The sequence below is a fragment of the Candoia aspera genome, chromosome 2, assembly GCF_035149785.1.
Source record: "Candoia aspera isolate rCanAsp1 chromosome 2, rCanAsp1.hap2, whole genome shotgun sequence".
Classification (NCBI taxonomy): domain Eukaryota; kingdom Metazoa; phylum Chordata; class Lepidosauria; order Squamata; family Boidae; genus Candoia; species Candoia aspera.
In genome coordinates this window covers 74,589,465-74,610,599 of record NC_086154.1, presented here as the reverse complement: position 1 = coordinate 74,610,599, position 21,135 = coordinate 74,589,465, and the positions used below count along the sequence as shown (strand labels likewise).

Below are 21,135 nucleotides of genomic sequence, written 5' to 3'. Positions count from 1 at the left end.
AAGATTATTCTTCTTTTGAATAAAAACTGGTAAGTGTTGACAACATTAATTTTATATAATATACAGTAGACTCTCAGTTAACTGGAACTCAAGCAACCAGCACTCTCAAGCAACCAGCACAAAAATAGAACCAGAAAAACTGGCACTCTCAAGCAACTGGCAAAAAAAACCCTGTATCTCTCTGCTGCCATCTAGTGGGTATTAGGGTTTAATAATAACTCTCAAGCAACCAGAAACTACATTTATCTGGCATCTACCAATCCCCACGGGCGCCAGTTAACTGAGAGTCTACTGTACTTGAAAAGGCAATTAGTCAGATTCCATTCAGTGTACAAACCAGAGAGCTATTGCTTCCACTAATTACAGTCAAAATGTTTGCATTATTTTAGTAAATATATGCTACAAAACAGATTCACAGGCACCAGGTACTTTTCAATTAAAATGCCTTCTAGTATTACCTTGTTTGCAACATACACTCTACCCAATAAATGTATGCCATTTTCTAATTGCAAGGTCCAGTTAAAATGCTTTACTGAAATAAATCCAATATTTTCAAAACTCTGAATTGTACAACCTCTAAATTCAGAAAACTAGAAATTATCTTGCAATACAGTACCATTGGACCCTACATTTGAATTTACTTGTAGCATAATGTAAACAGTTACATATTTTTAAAAGGAGTTCTTTCTGATTTTTTCCCATTACTGACTTAAATAAGTAGCATGCAATTCCTTTGCAATATTCAAAGGACCTGATCATTTTCATATGATAATGCAGTAAATTATGAAATATCTATCTTTACTTTCTGTAATGTATTTCTTAAATACAATAAAAATTAAGCTCCATTTCTATCAGTTCTAAAAAAAAATTTCAGCAATTGTTTGGGGAATTGTTTTTAAAACAATTCCCCAAACATTTACAACATTTACATTTTTTAGTTGTCTTAAACTCATTTTCATTTTAAAAAATGGCTCAGCCAAATGTGTAATGGAAGATATAGTAAAGGTAAAGGTTTCCCTTGACGTAAAGTCCAGTCGAATCTGACTCTAGGGGGCGGTGCTCATCTCCGTTTCAAAGCCTTGGAGCCGGCGTTGTCCCTAGGGACACTTCCGGGTCATGTGGCCAGCATGACTGCACGGAACGCCGTTACCTTCCCGCCGAAGCGGTACCAATTAATCTACTCACATTTGCATGTTTTCGAACTGCTTGGTGTGCAGGAGCTGGGACGAGCAACGGGAGCTCACCCCGCCGCGCGGTTTCGAACTGCCGACCTTCCGATCGGCAGCTCAGCGGTTTAACCCGCAGCGCCACCGCGTCCCATAAAATGGAAGATATACTTTGAGATAAAAATTCTCTGTTATATTAAAACATGTTAATGGTTTAATACTTTTCCAGCTAAGTGAGTTATTACTGAGTCTTTCAACATCCAGGCTTAGCAATTCAAAATCTAGATGATGTTTAGAACATTAGGTCTACCCCATTGGACACAAAATCCTGACATATGTAACTCCAGTTCAGGTATGTTTTGGTTCGTATTAAATACCACTTTACAGTCTTTTAAACCTTACCCATATCAACAGGCTTTTTCATACTGCATCAAGGAATCACTTAGCATGCTTCTCATTCTGCTTTTCTTTGTATTACAGATTCAATATACATTTACTCAGAAATTAAAACCCACTGAATTTTGCATGATTCAGTGAATCTAAAGTCTAAAATTGAATATTCCTGATAAGAGATCATTTAGACCAAATAGCTTATGCTTTCAAAGTAATTTTAATTATCATTGTTACACAATGATTATAGAATAGTTAAAAGTAAGAATACAGAATCTTCTTCCAATATACATTAGAAAATTCAAAGGACAGAAGCTTATCTTGTTTAAGCATGGACATTAGCTTTCATGATGCCTACATGGACTTGATTTTGTTGGTTTTGATTTTTGGCAGTACAGTAATAAGAGTTTGTCATGGCCTGTTTCCCGGATTTTTTTTTTAACTTAAGATCTAGGGAGACCTTTACACAATTAGGCTCTTTGCTGATTTGGTGCAGGAGTGACAGACCCTTTCCTCTGGCACTTCACTTCCCAGCAACTATTGTTTAAGGCATGCTGCCTAAGATTCAAGGAGTAAACTATGATCACTATTACTAGTCCGGGACAGCCTGATCCTCCTACCCAGTCTCTTTTTAAAACCATCCAAACTGGCTGCCATTAACTACAACAGTTGGCAGTGAATTACAAGCTTCCAGCTTGCCATATGTAAATACTATTGGCCTGAATCTCTGGACCTATGGTTTCAAGTCTAAATGCAGTACAGCCCACAGCCCTGAGATTTTTTTTGATACGCAGTCTCTCCAACCACTCGTGCCCCACACCTGCACACCCGGAGGTCAGCACTACGGCGCCCCGTGGAGCTCCCTCCCCAGTGGGCAATGCCTCGACTTGCACTGCTCCTCTTCCCCGGGGCTGCTGTCGCTGCTTGCTCCCCGCAAGCGCCGACGAGGCGCAGCCGCATCCCTCGAAGGCCAGTCCTCACCGTCTCGGCCCGCATCTCTCTCGCTCTGCGCAGCCATAGCCGCCCGCCGTGACCGCCCCCGCGCTGGCCGTCCAATCGCGGCGAGGAGTGGGCGGTCTTCGCCCGCCGATCCGAGCGATGTGGGACGGGCCTAGGCGCTTCCCGTGCCGCCGCCGCCGCCATGATGCTTGTTTGCTTTCAATGAGTGTGAGAAGGAGGCGGAGGAGGAAAAGGAGGAGGAGGCGAAGGAGGCGGGGGGAGCCAGTTCTCCCGTCCGGCCCGCGGCAGGAAACAAAGAGCCAGGCCGGCAGCTCAGAGACGGGGATGCTGCAGTTACAGGTACGGGGGAGGGGGGAGGTGAGGGGGGGGGAGGCGCTGGTAGGGCTGCTCCGCTCCGCTCCCTCCCACCCTCTGGAGGATCGATCGGGCGGGGGGGGCCTGGCCTGAGGCGAGATGGGAGGGGGCGGAGGTGGGCAACCGAGGAGGAGGGAAACGGTCAGGGCTCCTCGGGGTTAATGACTGCCGGAGTGAGTGAATCTGCTGCGAGGCAGAAAGGTCGGCTGCGGAGGGAAGCGTGCGCTGATATCCCGGAGCGGGGGAGGGAGCAAGGAAACCGACTGTGGGTCGGGTTGTCGGGGGTGGGGATGATGGGTGCTTTGGAGGTCAGGGCAGCAGATGGCGAGCGTCTGCTGGTCCGAGGAGTGGGTGTATTCGTGGGCCGGGGAAGCCAGCGCGGCTCTCTTGCTAGTAGTAAGTGCGGGTTGGGAAGAGGAAGCGAGAATTACTACTCTGGAGAGTAAGAGAGGTGTTGTTCTCAGAGGAGGGAGGGACGGGAATGGGGCGAATGCGAGGCCCAGCCAGCCGGAGGGTGTGAAAGGCATTAATTGGGTGGAGCGGTTGGCTCGGAATTCTGACGGGGATGGGGGGACTCCGGCGGGCGGGGGGCTGCCAGCACTACCGGAAGGAAACGGGGTTTGCGAGCGTTCGCTCGAGGGGGGACCTATTGCGGTCCAGGTGTTGTGTACAAGGTCTCTTAAATCTTTACCGGGGGGGGCGTGTGCGTGCGTGCGTGCGTGAGTTATGGTGGTGACCACGATCTGGGAGCTTTAGTGCTGACATAATGGATCCAGAAAGCACGGCTTTTTAGGGGAGGCACGGAGCCTTCTAAGGGATGGCAGGAATTGTCCGGAGTCCCTAAGAAGAAAAAGTTTTAGTCTGCGAAAGAGGATGGATGTTTTCCACTAAAAGGGGCGGGTGAGCCTTCCTGGAAGCTATGGGAAGGTTCTGGAGGAAGTGACGTGCTCAGCCCTTGTTGACAAGAGCTGGGGTGGTGGGGGTGGGGGAGAAGCTTTTCCTTGATGTGCCATTAGGTTTTTGGAAGCTCATTAGTAACTTGGTCTGCCAAAAGATGGACGCTTGGCTCCAGTGCACCAAAATCCTTTTAGTATCTGCTTATACTAAAAACAATTAAGACAATAATGACAGGAGGAGACGAAACTGTTTTAACAAGACAGAAGGCTGGAACTCTTCTGGGCTATTTAGGAGTAAGGAAGGAAAAGAGGGACTCTAGCATTAAAGCAGTGTCTCTTTTCTCTCCCCTCTGAAAGAAAAATAGATTGTGACTTTAATGAAATTTATAGACAAGCCTGCTTGCTGGGAACAGAATCCATAGTTCATGATATGCTGCTGAAAGGCCTAGCTGGTAATACGGATGTGACAATAGACAGCCTGTGTCTGAAATAGAAAGGAAAGAGCATTAGCTGAAATGATTGACAGCCATGTTGTCCAATGTAGTGAAATAAGGGCAGGAGTTGAGTTTATGTGTAGAAAGACAGCTGGCCTACAGAGACAGTAAACCACACATACAGGTGTAAACAGAAGGGTTGAAATGCAAATCTTTGGGGCTAGGTACAAAAGCAAGTCTGTTCTTTGAGTAGAGAGGGTTATCCTATAAAGGATAGTATGTTGGTGAGAAACCTGAACTTTCTTGTGGTTGGGAATAAAAGGAAAGCCTAGATGGACAACAAAAATTGTAAATTGCATTATTGGAAGTCATGTTTTATGTGTTATTTCCATATGCAGTGTTGTTTTCATATTGGCCATTTTGGATATGTAAGCATGCAATCTGTAAATGTTTGCTAACAAACTTTTGTGATAACTGATGAGTAACTTACCTCTTGTCTGTTGCAGCAATCTAATTATTATTAATTTTATATGGTTCATGGCAAGAGTTGATAACATTTTCCAAAACTTGAAACAAAATATTACGAATGTTTAGTTTAATATCTGGATCATTTCAGAATTTTTCAACATTATCTTAATAAACTAGATAATGAGATGATTATTCTCTTAACTTTTGTATTCATGTGATTATGTTAAATAAATTCCAATAGAGAATATGTGAACTGTGTCCTAAATAGTTATACATTTTGGCAGCGTTTGATACATTTCAAAATTATGTTATGTTAGTAACAGACTTAAAATTCAAGAGGGTTAAGGAATGCTTATGGTAATGATTTTTTATGAAAGTAAAGGTTTGCAAGTATTGACTTGTATTGTATTTTGCATTTGTTTTCATACCTGAGCAGGTGCCATAATTGGGGATTTATCAAGTTTTTCACTGGGGTAATTTTACAGAACTATCTATCTATCCACCTTGTGTTCTCCCTGCTGGTTCGTCTGGACTCTGGAGTGTGCTGCTAGGAATTAAGCCTTCTCTGGGGGTTTATTCATACTGTTGTTGAAATCATTCACATATGGATTAAAGTTTTATTCCCTTTTCACCTGAATCTCTTGGATCAGTTCATTTTTATAAAGGAGACTGATATGCATTACTTTCCTTGAACTTTTCAACACAGTCTTGATAAATTCAGGCTGTTTAGTGTATTTGAATCATTGAGGAAGAACGGACATATTAAAATAAATACATGGGCAGGTAATTATTTTTAGTATTTTATGTCTTCCTTTTTTTGATCCTCTGAAATGTTTTACATAATGATAAACTTTTGCAGTTCTCACTGTAAAAGGAAAACTAAACTCAGTCACACTATTGTATGATAATTTTTCTTGGGGGGGAAAACTAATTAAAATCAAGGCAGCAGAGGATGTTCCTAAATTAACTGAACTTGTCTATATTAAATCTTCATTGAATATGAAATAGATACAGTTTAAATAACACGCATAGCCATATGTTGAGATTCAGATCCTATATGCAGGATCCCCTGTGAGGATTTGGGGATCATATTCCAACTGCTATTTATGTCCAATACAAGTGTGATTTTGTTTACTTTAATTTTTATTTTGTACATGCTGCACTGATGGGGTTTACATTTGTTCACGAAATCCCTAAGCTTGTGTGCAAAAGATTATTTTAGCTGAGATGAGTATGGGGCATGACATTATGAACTCCAGCTGTAGTACTTGAACATTAGTTTATCACTAAAATGGCAGAACACTAGGATAATTTGAAGTTGAAGTTTATAAAGTTACTGGCCTTCAAAATATAAGATTCTTATTTTCTCATGGTAATGATAGATGCGTGGAACTTTCAGTCTGTTCTTTGTCAGCATTTATGAATAAAAATTAGTCTAGTTACACATAGGATAGAAAGGAACAGTACCTGGCTCTTTGTACTTGCGTACTGAGTACTTGGAAGAGGCTTTCACTGACTGGTGGTGTTGAGTTGAAATAATCACGCTTTTGTTGCAGGCCTTTTTCTTGATATTTGCAGTATATTTACAAAAAGAGCTATGTTACCTCATGAAACATAGAAACCAGGTAGACTGAATGGTCTTTCTTCCATTGGGGAGCACTTTGTTTGTTCATTCACCTATGATTTTAAGTACCGTCCTGTTCATCCATCATAAGTTATGAAGCAAGATGGTAGGAGGAGAACAGCTTCCCTTTGCCACAAACTGCTGCATCTTTGTATTAAATTTTGAGAAAATGAAGTTTGTTCCTGCAAGGCCAGCAATTAATGTGCTTGTTTTTATGATAGGTGCCCAGAAACTTCACTATCTCTGTCTTTAGTATAACAACACCTCATGTTGGCAGCAGAGGAAAGGCATAACCCTTTATAACCTTTGCTGTCAACATCTTGGTTCTTACATTAGACATATGGAAATAAGTTTTGTATCTTGTATGCCCAAAATGGAAATGTAGAAGATTGGTGGAGGATGGATGAAATGCTTCATACCATTGCCTGTACCCTGTTTTATTTTCTGTGATGAATGAGATTTCTGTCTTCCCTCATACAAATAGAAACAGAATGAACTGTCAGGGGCAAAGCATTCCATCACTCTTTTAATCTCACTCACCTGGACGAAACATTTATCTGCCTATAGCAGCCAGGAGAATGTTAACCATAGTGACATGGTTCATATACAGTTGTAATTGAAATTATTCAACCCCTATTGCAAATCAGGTGGATTGTCAAAATGTATAGACTTTCAGCTGTTTGCAATGAACAAATCAAACAAAAGCAATTGAAATAGTTCAACACAAGGAATGCTTCAAGTGGTGTCCCCAAAGTCAACTGAAAATGCAACTTATCCATGGTTTACACATTATAGTGGCTGGATTCACATATAACACTAATCTAAAACCTAGCCACATTATGTCTTAGTGCAATAAGTTATATTAGCTTATATTACACTTGTGTGAGCATTCTAACTTCTGCTCAAAATACTCCAGACAATATGGTGACTTGCTTCAGACTGAGGTATGGTATTAGACAAATATTACAAAACATAATTAGTGGAGCAGTGAGGTACTTTTCAGGATTCTCACATTGTAAATTAGGTTAATTTACAATAGCTTAAAAATAAATTTAACAATTTAGTCTTGATTGGCTAAAGAACTAGCATTCTGACACTGTAAATTAGGTTACACAATTTTGGTTTTGTACAACTTGAAGTAATTGTAAAAATAGCTGAAGTCAGTATATTATAACTTATATATGTCTATTGCTAATGCACACATGATTCAAAGTGACTAAGAAAAAACATTAATTATTCCCCAAAGTGTGTGGCTTAAAAATAAATTTGACAATTTAGTCTTGATGGGCTAAATGTATTTCCTGAAAAAAATAGCTGAAAATAGATTAATACTTAAGTTTTCTTAAAAAGCAAACATTTTGATAAGTCTGAACAGAACCGCTGTTCTTGAACTAGCAATTTTATGAGAACATGTCTTGTTACATGCTTACTGGACAACTTGTGCATTGTCTTCAAAACTGAGATTTTAAGTCAGTTTTTCCTAAAATGTGAGACAAAACAAGAGCCATGTCAGCTGGATAACATCTGTGTATGACTTGTACGCTTGCCTTCAGATACAGGATATGAAATTAGGCATTTGAATCCCTATTGCTTTCAGTGGATGTTTTCTCCTGTGTTTTTAGGTGGAAAGGGTGCAGATGAACAAAATGAGATCACCTGTTCACTTACCTGTGTTGGGAGCTGGCTTGAGAATTGGGTCTAGGAAGACACATGCAGAGCAGGAATTATTTGCCCCTGTAAATAGAGGCAATAGTTTAATAGAGGCTAAAGTTTAGGGAATCACTTATGCTAAGGCAGAATAGGAAACACCTTGCATTTTTATTTAGATGTCTCTGCAGAACCTGCAGTAGTATAAAACCACAAATAAGTAAAACAGATTTTTCCTCACCAAAATGAATCATGGTCTGATGTAATTAACGTTTGAGAAACAAGTTTTTGCCCATTGTCACTGAAGGTAGAAGTAGTGGGCAGTGTAGAACTCTTTGTTTTAATATTGCAATCCTCTGAGGCAGCCTGCAAAATTAATAGATTACTGAAATTACATCTTTTTTATGCACTGTAGAGTACTTTCCCTACTGTGGGGGTCAGCTGCTAAAATAGCTGCATGGCATGAAGCTTGCTGAATCTCAGCACTATGGAAGCAGATACAATAGTCTGAATTTACTTGGAAAGGACAAGAAGCTGTACCTGTTGTGTTTTGCTGTATTTCCACAAATTGGGAAAAAGCATGTAGCGCTTGTGGCTGCTACAGGTGTATGCTGGCAAATTCATTAAGAACTCACTAACTCATCCTTGGACAACTGTACTGTGTATTGACATCAGTAAATTGTATGACTAGGAGGTATATAAAGTGTGTAACAAGGCTACAGAATCATAGGTATGATATGCCATATTTGATAACATGGAATTTGAATAGGGGAAAGTATTCTGTTCTTTGTGTAAGAGAGAAATTGCATGGTACAATATGAAGATTCTTAATTACCCTGAAAATTACTCTTAAGCCAAATATTAATTTCACTTAGCCAGTTTTGTTTTTGTAATAGGCGTGCAAACACAAATGCCCATGTGGACAGTCTCCTGTCCAGCATCTGCCTACCTACCAATACTATTTGTCTTTCTTAATTGCTTGAAGCATAGGCTACTTACAGCATAATTAGCTTTGGAAAGAAGCTTAGCTGGGGCTGTATTTTGCTAGAAAACTAAGTTCATTCATATTGTGCAGTGAATATAGCTTGCGTACTTGTTTATTACTACAATACCTGTCTACACGGGTATGGGCTGCTCATGGTGCAGGAGGCACCTAAATTTCTTTTATCATTTGTTTCTACTACTTACGATTGGAAGTGACTACATGCTTGTATATATGTTTATGCTATTCTCTTTCCGACTAGGGGCTTCAGTATAATGTTTTATGCTTCTTTTTAAATGAATATTTTTAGTGTACTGAACCCAACCATGGGGCCATTTCTATGTAGGTTAATTTAAGCTAGTGAAAGCCAGCTTTGGTTGTTGGTTGTCATGTCTTCTTAACACATGACCGATCTATTTCCATTATCTGGTTTTCATTAAGCCTGAGATGGCCACTACTTTACACTTTTTCTGGACTTCTTCATTTCAGATAATTGGAAATTTAATGTCAAGGATGCAATGTAAACAGCAGTGGTCAAAAACATGTAGTGTTTTACTGTCTTAAACTAGAATAGGCTAGGTTTCACAGACATAAGTGATATTGCTATGCACCATTGTATCAAAATAGGTATTGTCATCTGTAAAATAGCAAAGGATTCCTGTATTTAAAAAAAAAATAATGCAATTTACCCAAGATAACATATTTGAAATATGTAGAATGCATACAATAGTATTCAGTGTATAATGCCTGCATTCTGCCAAAGTTTTCTCCTTAAAGCCTGTATTTTCCTGTACATTTATTTATTTATTTCAGTTGATGATCAGCCCCCAAAAAGGTGGGGGGAGAGAGAGAGTACAATAAAATGAAGTATACACATCTGGTATGAGTAAAAAGATAAGTGCTATAGCAGTACACATTATTAAAGCTAAAATTCTTGAATAAAATTTGTATCTAAATCTAAAAGGGGAAGTAAATATTCAACTTATAAAAAATAATTTGACAAACAGATATAAATCATCCTATTAAAATTTTAAAATCTGGAATATGAAGAATTATTAAGATACAAATATAAAAGTAATTACTAATATAAGCCTGAGACCAATTGTTTATGCACATTCACTGCTATAATACAAAACTTGGTTACTTTATATGTGATAGGACTTTTCATATCTAATAGAAGAAAGTCATCTTAAAATTCCTCAGGCCAACCTGAAACATATGGCAACAGAGGAAAGATTAGATTTCTTAGGGTATCATAATGTAACCACACATGTGGGATGGATTCAGTTGAACCCTCACCACGAGGGCAGGTTCAGCTAGGCATATGAACCTTATTTAATTTCCCATATAGAGGTGCTGAGGGAAGGCTGTTGAATCTGGTCCTAAAAAAGAGCATTAATTGTGATGGGGAGATTAATGAATTTATATAATTGGCTGGTTTTCATCTGGGATAATTAAATTGAGATTTAGGAATAAGACCTTTCTTAGTCTGATAATCAATGTCCAGGAACCATTTTCTAATGACTGTCTTAGCCTGAATGAATTCAAGAAGAACTCAAAGAGGAAAGCCACAGGAAGGAAGGTTTTTTTAGAATTAGTTGTGACCATGTAGATTGAAGTTTATCAGATAGGATGGATGGAATCAGTCCATCTGGAAAATGGTGGCACTTGAGCCAGTAATTAATAATTAATAGCCAAGCTCTTAACATACTTTTGGATATGCATTTTGGGACATGGAACAGAATTCTGATAAACTTAGTTTGCACCACTTCCATTGATCTATGATTTGGGTAGGGACTTAGCTGGGAACCATAAAGCAGCTGAGCCAGAGATTTAGCTGTTAATAGTTTTAAAGCCACAGGGATACATTCTCCATCTTTAGTGTGAAAAAAACTTTAGAATGGCTAAATATTCACTTTATGACCCCATGTATTAAAGATCACACCTAAGTATTAAAAAAAAATCTCCTGCTCAGTCTCTTGGCCTTCTGTTACCCAGTAGAGATTCCTAAATGTGTTAGCAAAGGCCATTATTTTGGTCTTCTAGCAGTTAATCACAAGTTGATGTTCCCTACAGTAGTGCACTAAGGTGTTAAGAGTGTGCTTAAGGCCAGCTGCATTTGGGAAATAATGACTGCATCATCTGCATGAAGTAATAGAGGGACATTCATATGTGTAATTCTGGGGAGATGAAAGTCTAGGTCTTAGAGTTCCTTAGCAACAAGTTCATTTTTGATTAAATAGGGTAGGAGCAATGAGACATCCCTGCCTAACATTCCTGTGTACAGAAATTGGCTTTGATAGTAGATCCTGAGGGTCACAGCATATTCTAATCATGGAGTCATTATACAGCCTCTGGATTAGAAACAGTAATCTCAAAGCAGTACCAAGACTCTTGAGTTTTGACCATAGGAGAGGGCTTGAAATCAAATCAAATGCTGATTTAAAGTCAGCAAATGCCACATAAAGGGAGGCTCTGGATTTTCCATTGTATTTTTCAGGGAGATGGCATAAAACAAGATTGTGGCCCTGAGTAGAATGACCAGGCCTAAATGCCACCTGTTCATAACCCAGGATAGCTTCTTCTGCTAGCCATTCTTTCAATTTCCAATTTTTGATGATGCTCAGCAAGCTTATAGGTCATTAGTGGACAGGGTTACCCCTATTGCCTTTCTTGAAGATTGGGATGATTATGGCCAGTCCCCAGTCTGGAGGTATGTTTCCAGATTGATCAATAAAGAGTATATGGAAAAAGAGAGGCCAAAATGGGTCCACCAAGATACCAAAACATTTCAGGCAAGATCTTATTGCAGCAAGGAGCCTTAGGTAATTTAAGAGTGTTAACAAGGTTTGTGACTTTAGACGCTGAAACTGGCAGCCAATCTGGAAGTGTTTCATTATTTAGGTACAGGATCAGAGCTTCCGCTAGAGGAGATTCATACTAGGTTCTAAAATTTGCTTCCCAAACTCCATAGTGATCTGAGATGGCATGTAGTATAAATTGTTGGTGTGCCCTGCTACTGTATACCAGAATAGAGTGGGATTTTTGTCTTGGGCTGCAATGGCCACTTAACCTGTCTATGTGCACAGTGTTGTTGGAACAATGTATAAGCATTAACTAGAACTCTTTTGGCCACCACATATTCACGATCAAACCATCTCGTAGATCTATAATTTATAATTGGTTTAGACTTCCCAATCTGTTTGGCAACCTGTTCTTGCATGGCCTAGTTAAAAGAAGAATAGTTTTCAGATAGATGAGGTCCCATAATGTTTATCAAAGTGCATGTAACTTCTTTATCTCTGAAGAATTCAAAATACAGGCACAAACTTTATATGTCCAATGGAATAGAAAAGTGTTTTTCTTTTCAGGAATCTCATATATAGACGTACTCTCTGTGATTTTTCAATGGGTAAGAAAAAGTGTTAAGAAAATCTGTTCAGTTTTGTAGACCTTGTTCTTCCTAATATTCTGATTGGAAGCATGAGAGCCAGCATGGCTTAGTCGTTAAAGTGCTGGATGAGGAGTATTGAGACACAAGTTGTAGTTCTCCCTTAGGCATGGAAGCCAGCTGGATGACCTTGGGCTAGTTATTCCCTCTCATCCCGATCAGTGTCAGGCACTGCAACAAGCTGGCTGAATCAAAACTCATTTCAAAGAATGATTGCGTAGGAGAGCTGTTGGGATGAACTGTATATATTGTTTTCTGAAATACTTGAGCTATTAAGAGGCTGTAGAAATACAATTGCGTTCTGCACATGTTGTTTGAGTATTAGAAATTATATGTGCCATATCGTGACAGACCTATAAAGGCTGATCTTTGTTTTACCTTGTGTTCTGTGTACTTTTGGCATGTATGTACTATTGGTTTCAGCTCTTAACCTCTGATTAGGCTACAGTATGATCTGATTGATGTGCCAGAGTTGGGTTGGTTCACCTATTGATTTAAGCCCAAACCAAACAAATGTGTAATGTATCAATCCAACTTATCTCTTGTTTGCTCTCTTGTTGACTGTTCTCTTAAGTGACATGGCAAGATTTAAAGTTAAAAATGACATAGAAGGAGCTTTATGGTTCCTAGAGGAATCATTGTTTTTCTTTCATCACTACCTCTTCTAGACATACTGGCTGAGTTCATGCATCATGCTGAGCTATAAAGTGCTTTGCTAGTTTCTGGTTTCTGTTATTGTGTGAATTGTGCTTAATTCATTAAAACATGGTAAAGCAAAATAGGGCTTAAAGGAATCACAGCTTCTGGCTGGATTCACATATGCTAAGCCATGGTTTGCCTAACCATAATTTACTGTATAAGCCAAAGTTGGGGAGTTTATTGTTAAGCCATAAATCACATTTTACTGACAAGGAGATTCACGTATCATGCTAAACCAAGACAACATTGTGGCCTAGCATGTTGTGCAAATCAGATAGCTGTTTTAGACATTCTGTATCATCTCCATTTCCTTATCTTGCTTGCCTTACATCCAGCTCATTGTCCTATTACTTCTTCCACATCTTAGTGATCCAATTCATTTTTCTTTATTCATTGCTAACATCAGTATCCATATTGCACTAATATTTTATCTGGAATAATGCAACCCCCTCCTCACAATTAAGATCATTAAGTGATTGAATTAGAAAGTTCATAAACAACTGTATTTTAACTCTGATTTAAGGGCTAAAAATGAAATGAAGCATTAAATAATTTTAGATCACATCACATCAACAGGTTTTATTATAAAAATAGTTCACCCAAGCGATTGAGCTCCAGTTCTTGAAAATGTTGGAGGTAGTGACCTTGACTTTCAGATACTTGAGTATATTTTTGCTTTTCTAAGAAGACCCAAGAGCCAGTTTGGTGTAGTGGCTAAGGCATCAGGCTAGAAACCAGGAGACCGTGAGTTCTAGCCCTGCCTTAGGCACAAAGCCAGCTGGGTGACTTTGGGCTAGTCACTCTCTCTCAGCCCTAGGAAGGAGGCAGTGGCAAACCACTTCCAAAAAATCTTGCCAAGAAAACAGCAGGGACTTGTCCAGGCAGTCTCCAAGAACCAGGCATGATTGGACAGATTAAAAAAAAAAAGAGGCCTAACTTGCTTCATCAATAAAAATGAATTATTTGATGATCTTTGAGGTTTAGCAATAAAAATGGTAGGCATTTGAATATTCTGCCTTGAAAAGTTAAAACAATGCAAATAAGACTACCAGTTTTTAGCTTATTTGCTACAATTCCTTTTACCCCAAATAGAAACATTACTCTAACTGAATTTTCTCTGTTCTTAATGTGTTTTGCAGCTCTTCTAGTGGTCAGCCATATATGGCTTCCAATGTGGACTTGACTAGGAGTACTGCAAATCTGATGTCAGAGAGTGCAAAATCCACAGAAGCATGACATTTCCTTAATTCTCTGGCACACTTTTACTGGTAAATATGTACATTTGGAAGCTTTATATCAATCAGCTGATAGGACTTCACTGGGAAAAATCTTGTTTGTTTGAAATAACATAGCATAGTGTATTTATTAAATGTACCTAATGTACTTAGAAACTAGGCTTGCAAATTTATAGACCTGATGCTGCACATCCTCATCTTTTATAATCAAAACAATTATTTTGCAAAAATATCCCTTAAAACATTCTTTCTAGGCTATTAGAATTTATAAAATTTACAGTGTCCCATATGATATCTTAAGAGGGAGTTTGTTTTCGAGAAGCCAGTACTCTAATTGGGTTCTCTTTGGACTTACTGAAGTGAACAAATAATAAGAGCTTTATGGTAGCACATAAGAATCACTTTCATGAAAAGTTAATGGGCGCTAAACATCTAATGTCTGTCCCAATCAGTTCCATCTATTTTTAAGATGTGAGGATAGCTAGGAATTTGCTGAGCTGTTTGAATGAGCTCTTTGTTTCTCTTAACAAGCATATGTCTATATTGTAGTTGCTCTGGAATTTAGTATTTACATCTGAAATTTAGTTTTTGCTGACATAGAGCTAATTCATTTAAAATACAGTGGTTGTATGTTTTGGAGATATTTCCAAGAGCAGCTTTCTCCAAGCTGGAGTTATCATTTTTGTTAGGACTGCAATACCCAGAATAAATCAGTTGTGATTTATTATAACCTAAACAATTCTTGGTGCATTGAATTACATGTACCTTGGTATCTGTTAATCTTTCTTTTGCTTTTGATACTGTGAATTGCAGTTTGAGTGAGATTTGCTATCCGGGGTAACCCTGGCTAGTGATCTTCCAAAAGTTAATAACATGGTATGGCTTATTTTTTCCTGTTATTTTTCAATTTCCTCATCCACTTTAGTTTGTGTATACAAAACAAGATAACATAATTAGGCAGTGAGAGTTAAATTCACCTCATTGCTTACTGAATATCTGGCTATGGCTGAGGCTTTATCTATTAAATCGGCTGAATTCCTGAAACATTGGTCACTAATAATACCTATTATTAACTCTATATAGTGAGAGATTTTGGTATTTTTTCTATGTAATTTAGATCTACCAGTAATTGCTGATTGTTTAGAAAATACAAACAACTGAATAAATAATACTGTGATGTATAAATATATAAAAATAAAAGATAATTGAAGATTAAATATTTGAGTTTGCTCAATACTTAAAGGGAAGTATTCATCTAACCACATTATGTGAACTTTCCTGTGTATTTTGTATGTCAGAAATATGGAATTATGGACTTCCGATGGGGACATGGCCGACTGAACAGCTGTGTCCGCGAGCTCCGCGGACAGAACTGACAGCGGTGGTTCTTTTTTGAGCTTGGGCAGGCTTTTTCCTGAAGCCCAAGAACGATTTCACAGACAAAGAAAACGCTCGGAATCATCCCATCTGCCATCTGGAACGGTGACTTGCAGCCTGAGAATCGCAAACAGCGTTCATGTCAATTGGGTAAGAGCCACCAGGAGGCCAGGACATCAACATTTCCAAGCCGCTCTGTAGCCTTAAGGGACACTAGGTTGAGCCACCCCATTTCTAAATCACCCAATTTATATATTTTTTTCAAGTTATATACCTTAAGACTTTCTACAGCAAGGAGAAATGATCTCTCTTGGTGCTTGTCATTATTTTTGGGATTAATTTTCAAAAATAATTTTTTTTAAAGTTTCAGCTTCTTTTCCCATATGGATATTGAGGAGGATTGAGAATAAATAATCGTCTCACTACTATTATTTTTGTATTGAATTTGAAGGATTTAACATTTTCCTACATGTTGAATCTGCTATTTCGAATCTTCAGTTTTCTGTTCACTTTCTCTGGGAGCTGCTTGTTAGCATACTTTCTCTTGTGTCAACAACTTTCGGAGATCTTCCATTAACTCATTAACTCCTATGTTCGCCAGTCAAATATCTAGAGGATGCCTTAATCTACTGCCTGAAACATGGAGGATTTCAAGGAGACTTTCTCAGAGTTCCATTGTGAGCTTTGCTGTGAGTTTAAACAGATTTTTTATGATACCTGTCAAGCTATTCTGCAAGACATTTGAGGCATTGCAGAAAATACCATCTTTAAAATGTGTCATCTGGCTGAGGATGTTGTAGAAGAAGTTGAAGATTTTAACAAAGAGATGATTCTACTGACAGTGAGATTGAATGTTTTGTTGAAATGCCAGGTGATGACTACATCTTGGTGGTGAAGGGGTCAAAGAGACAATCTGAGTTGCAGATTACAAATGTAGTTGTTTTTTTGATGGAATGTTATGGAGAAAAAGAGGCGCTGTTCTGTGGGAGGTTTTTTGCTGAGAAGTCTGAGATTCCAAGGGGGGCAGTTGGGCTGTTTGACTTCTGTATGAAAAATGTCTTGTGTGTAATATGGAGATATGTAAATACTTTGGTTTATTTTGAGGTGGGGTAGAGAATTAAGAATGTTTATTTAGATTGATATTAAGGTTTGTATGATTTCATCCTTTAATGATTTCAATTAAGATTTACTGGATTGCTTTTAAGGTTTGTTTGATTATTAAGAATTATAAGATAGAATAATAGTTTTAGGTTTCATAGGGTTAAGATTGTTATAGTATTATCAATCATAAAAGTAAACAATTTAAATGTTTTTATAATTTGATTTCTATTATAGTGGACAGGAATATATAGAATAGTGGTAGGAAGGAAATAAATGTTTGGGGGGAGTTGATTTGGAGGTGTGTGTGTCTGTGTATGTGTGTGCGCACGCGCATATATATATATATATATATGTATGTATATGTGTGTGTGTGTGTGTATATACACACATATATATATATATAAGGGGAAGGAGCAAATGCGTTTAGTGATTTTATAATGTGCTAATGGTATGATTTATAGCAATGTGATCTTGGTTTGATATAGAGTAAGGGATTGATTATGGAATTTGTTGTATATCCTTGTTGAAAGTTGGAAGTCACCTCCTTATGTAATCTTCAAAATTCTTTTTTCTTGTGTTTCACACTCTTTCAGTTTTTTTCTTTTCTTTTTGTAGTTTTTTTCTTTTTTTGTAGTTTTTCTTTTTGTTTCAAACTTAGTAAAATTCTTACTAAAAAAAAAGAAATATGGAATTGTGTTAAATAAACCTCACCTGAGTACGTGGATGAATCTTGCTAGTAGAACATTTCTAGAAAACCTTCATTTATTAAGTGATGATCTGGAACGATTCAGTGGGTTACAAAATTGAGTCAAGGGAGGAAAAAAGGATTAAAATTAGGCAGAAAATGAAAAATACAAAACGTATTTGGCTATATTGATATGGCTGTTTAATCACGTTTGCAGATACATGATTTGTAACGTTTGTAATGAAAAAGGGACTTTGTTTAGTTCTTTCAACAGATAATACAAAAATGTCTATCAACTTTTAATAACCCATAGGGTGTTAAAAGCCAGACTTAATGTCTGAAATGCATAGCTTCATCTTGATTTTTTTCCCTAGATGATAGAGTTAAATAAATGGATAAATGTATGTATAGATAATGTAATGGTTGCCTAATCCCAAATACTCAGTCTCACAAGCCCGGGCTTAAAGATAACTGATTTATTAAAGGAATAGTATGCAAATACAGAGAAAGCTGAGAATGAGCCAAAGCGCGCGAAATACAAACTAAATACCCTCGCTTCAAACCCAATACCGCCCCTCACCCCACCATAGTAACCACCCCCTCCCAGGTGTTGGCAACCATCACACATCGGCCTGGGAAAGTAACCTTGAATACATGTCATAACCCCAACATACATTCCTGCAGAACAGCAAGGAGATTACAGCCTGGCACGGCTGAAATTCCCCTCCCCACAAATGACAGACACGGAACAGGAAAGTGACATGTGAAACGTTACGATGTATTCAAACCATTGGAACGATGAACATGACAGATAAATAGCTTTATTCATTACTCAAAAGTTGGACCTGCAACAGACACTGCAAACTACAGGAAGTCCTACAACTGAACTATTCAGTCTGTTTTGCTTCCTATAAGGATGGGGAGTAGGAGAGCTGTGAGGAAATTACATAGAGAGGCACATAGACTTGAATTTCATTAAGGCTGCTTTTTGTTTCTTTGAAACAACAAAGTTGAGTTCTGTACAAAGGAATCTTACTACTAATGTTCAATTCAATATCATTCCCAAATCACATTGCTTAACCAGTAAAAGTTAGTAAAACAGTAAACATGTAAATTGATTAATAAAATCTGAATCAAAATTATGTCACATGATTTTACTGTATCAAATTCCTTGGGCTATGCAAACCTACACTAATTGAAGAAATAAGTATCTACTCTGTGTTTTAGCTAATGAATGTTGAATGGTCTCTATTTTGATTTTCTGCCTTAAAAATTAAAATATTGTGAAAAGGAATCTGCTGCAACTATTTTTACTGCTATGATATTATGTGGTATTTTGCACTGCATTTTTAAAATGACACTACCTAGATAAGCTTGTCTTCATATTTATTAAAATTCAAAACAATCTAATAATTGCATAAAAGTCAGGTGCTTGAGAGAGAATTTCTCAATCTAGCACTGTGATTTTTTTTTTTGCATAGACAGCCCCTATTGTTGAGCCCCAGACTCTCAAATTAAGCTTCATTTAATCCAGTGAATCATAAGCATAGGAGAATGGCTTGTAATTGTTGCTGTGCATGTAAAGCCTCCCATAGCAAGCATATACTCACTGTCCTCTGTGCTCTGACATTGTATTGGTTTCTTGGAGTTAATAACATTGATCATATGTTGGGTTGGTAGAAGGTGCTATAAGTACAATACATTTGTATTTCTGGGCTTAAAGTAGGTATATCTGTATTGTGATAGTTTGCACACAGTTTTATATCATGAATTATATCAAATAGATCCATTCACAAAAGGCTTTTGATTTTGTGGAGGTTTCCATGAGTTAAAACTTGCAAATTCCCCTTTTTGTTTACAACCTCATTCTCCATCTCTGAAGTTGTTCCAAAGGATTTTGAAATGCTCTGGAGCAGATTCATAGAAAAACAGGGGACTATAGAAAACGAGAAAATTAGGGGGAAAATTCTTTCCCCTTTCACTTAGAGATATTTGGGCTGGTTCATATATCTTTAGTCTGTTGACACATTTATTTATTTATTTTTCAAATTTCTATTACCGCTCATCTCTCCCAAAAGGGGGACTCTGGGCGGTTTATAGTAAAATCAAAATTAAAAGCATATAAATTACTATATAACAACCAATAAATAAAGATAAAATAGATATAAAATCCAAGAGGTGAAGATCTTATTCATTGGGGAGAGATCTATGATACTAGCCACCCCCAAGAACTGGCGCCCCTCCCACCCCAGGCAAGGTGGCAGAATCAGGTTTTCAAGTTCCTCTGGAAGGCCAGGAGTGAAGGGGCCTGCCTTACCTCCGGGGGCAGAATGCTCCAAAGGACGGGTGCTACTGCAGAGAAGGTCTGCCTTCTGGACCTCACCAGGTGGAATTCCATTACCAGCGGGGTTCGCAACATGCCCTTCTCTGCATGACCGGGTGGAACGGGTCGATGTTAAGGGGATGAGACGGTCCCTCGGGTAACCTGGTCCTATGCCATGTAGGGCTTTAAAGGTCATAACCAACCATATACCAGTTAGGTATAAATATGTTTTTACAAGCCTTTGGATTTGTTTTATTACGATCTAGTTGATTTATTTCTTATTTTATATGCCCGAGAGTAGAATATGAAACAATGCTTTAAAACAAAGTTATAAAAGTAAAACTGTAGTGTACAGGGAGGGCATACAAAACTTCTATCATATTAGTGTCTGAGATTTTCCCAATTTCAACAGTTTTCAGAATCCATGTAAAATGTGAATTGTTTTGTCATTCAGTGTGGTGTGGATGGTAGGGCATAACTATGACACCTATAGCACTTGTTCTCTTGTAGTTGTTGTTTTAAAGAAGATTAATAGGGGAAAAACAAATTACTAGGTGCAGTATAGGGCAGACTTTTATACCTTTACATGTTGTACAGAAAATTAAATTTAACAGCAGAATAATTGATGCTAAAAAATTTTTTTCTATGCAGTAATTAAAGGTACAGAGCTTTAACTTCCTTTGCACTTAGGTATTTTTTGTAAAGGAATAAATAAAGGATTTGACCTGTCAGGATTTGTATCAAATTCAGCCAGTTTGTTGAAAAATTGGATTGGGGATCATAAATAGATGTATTCGGGAGTTTAAATTTTCTCCTGTTGCTTGTTTTACTGATGAAATACTAGTTACAGCCAGGACCAGAAATATTGGAACAAGGATAACTGTTTTGGCATTTGGCTTCTGTACTCCACCACATTGAAGTTGAAAGGAAACACACCCAGATGGGAGCGAGGTCAGGACTTTCAGCTGTAATTCAAGGGGTTTGACAAAAGTGGGGCACTAACCATTCAGGAAGTACAGCCAGTGGCATACACACACACCCATCATTGGTGCCTCATAAGTAATGGAACAAACCAATATCATTACAAACATAAGGATCGCCTTTAATACCTGGATGAAAATCCTTTGCAGTCAATGACTGCCTGAAGTCTGGAACCCATGGACATGACCAAATGCTGAGTTTCCTCCCTCGAGATGCTTTGCCAGGCATTTACTGCAGCTGCCTTCAGCTGCTGTTTGTTTGTGAGTCTTTCTGCCTTCAGTCTTGTCTTCAGTAAGTGAAAAGCATGCTGTTTGGGTCGAGATCAGGTGACTGACTTGGTCATTGAAGAACATCCCACTTCT

General features: G+C 38.1%; 1 protein-coding gene across 2 annotated transcripts in view; it reads left to right on the top strand.

Annotated features, from left to right (window-relative positions):
- The first annotated feature begins 2,696 nt into the window (after positions 1 to 2,696).
- CNOT6 (CCR4-NOT transcription complex subunit 6) overlaps positions 2,697 to 21,135 on the top strand; it is a 56,395-nt gene continuing 37,956 nt past the window's right edge. Inside the window, exons 1-2 of one of the 2 annotated variants that reach the window (XM_063292252.1) lie at positions 2,697 to 2,855; positions 14,211 to 14,339. The gene's annotated coding sequence lies outside the window, so the exon portion shown is untranslated. The remainder of the gene's footprint in view (positions 2,856 to 14,210; positions 14,340 to 21,135) is intronic. The other variant, XM_063292251.1, reaches the window with a different exon arrangement.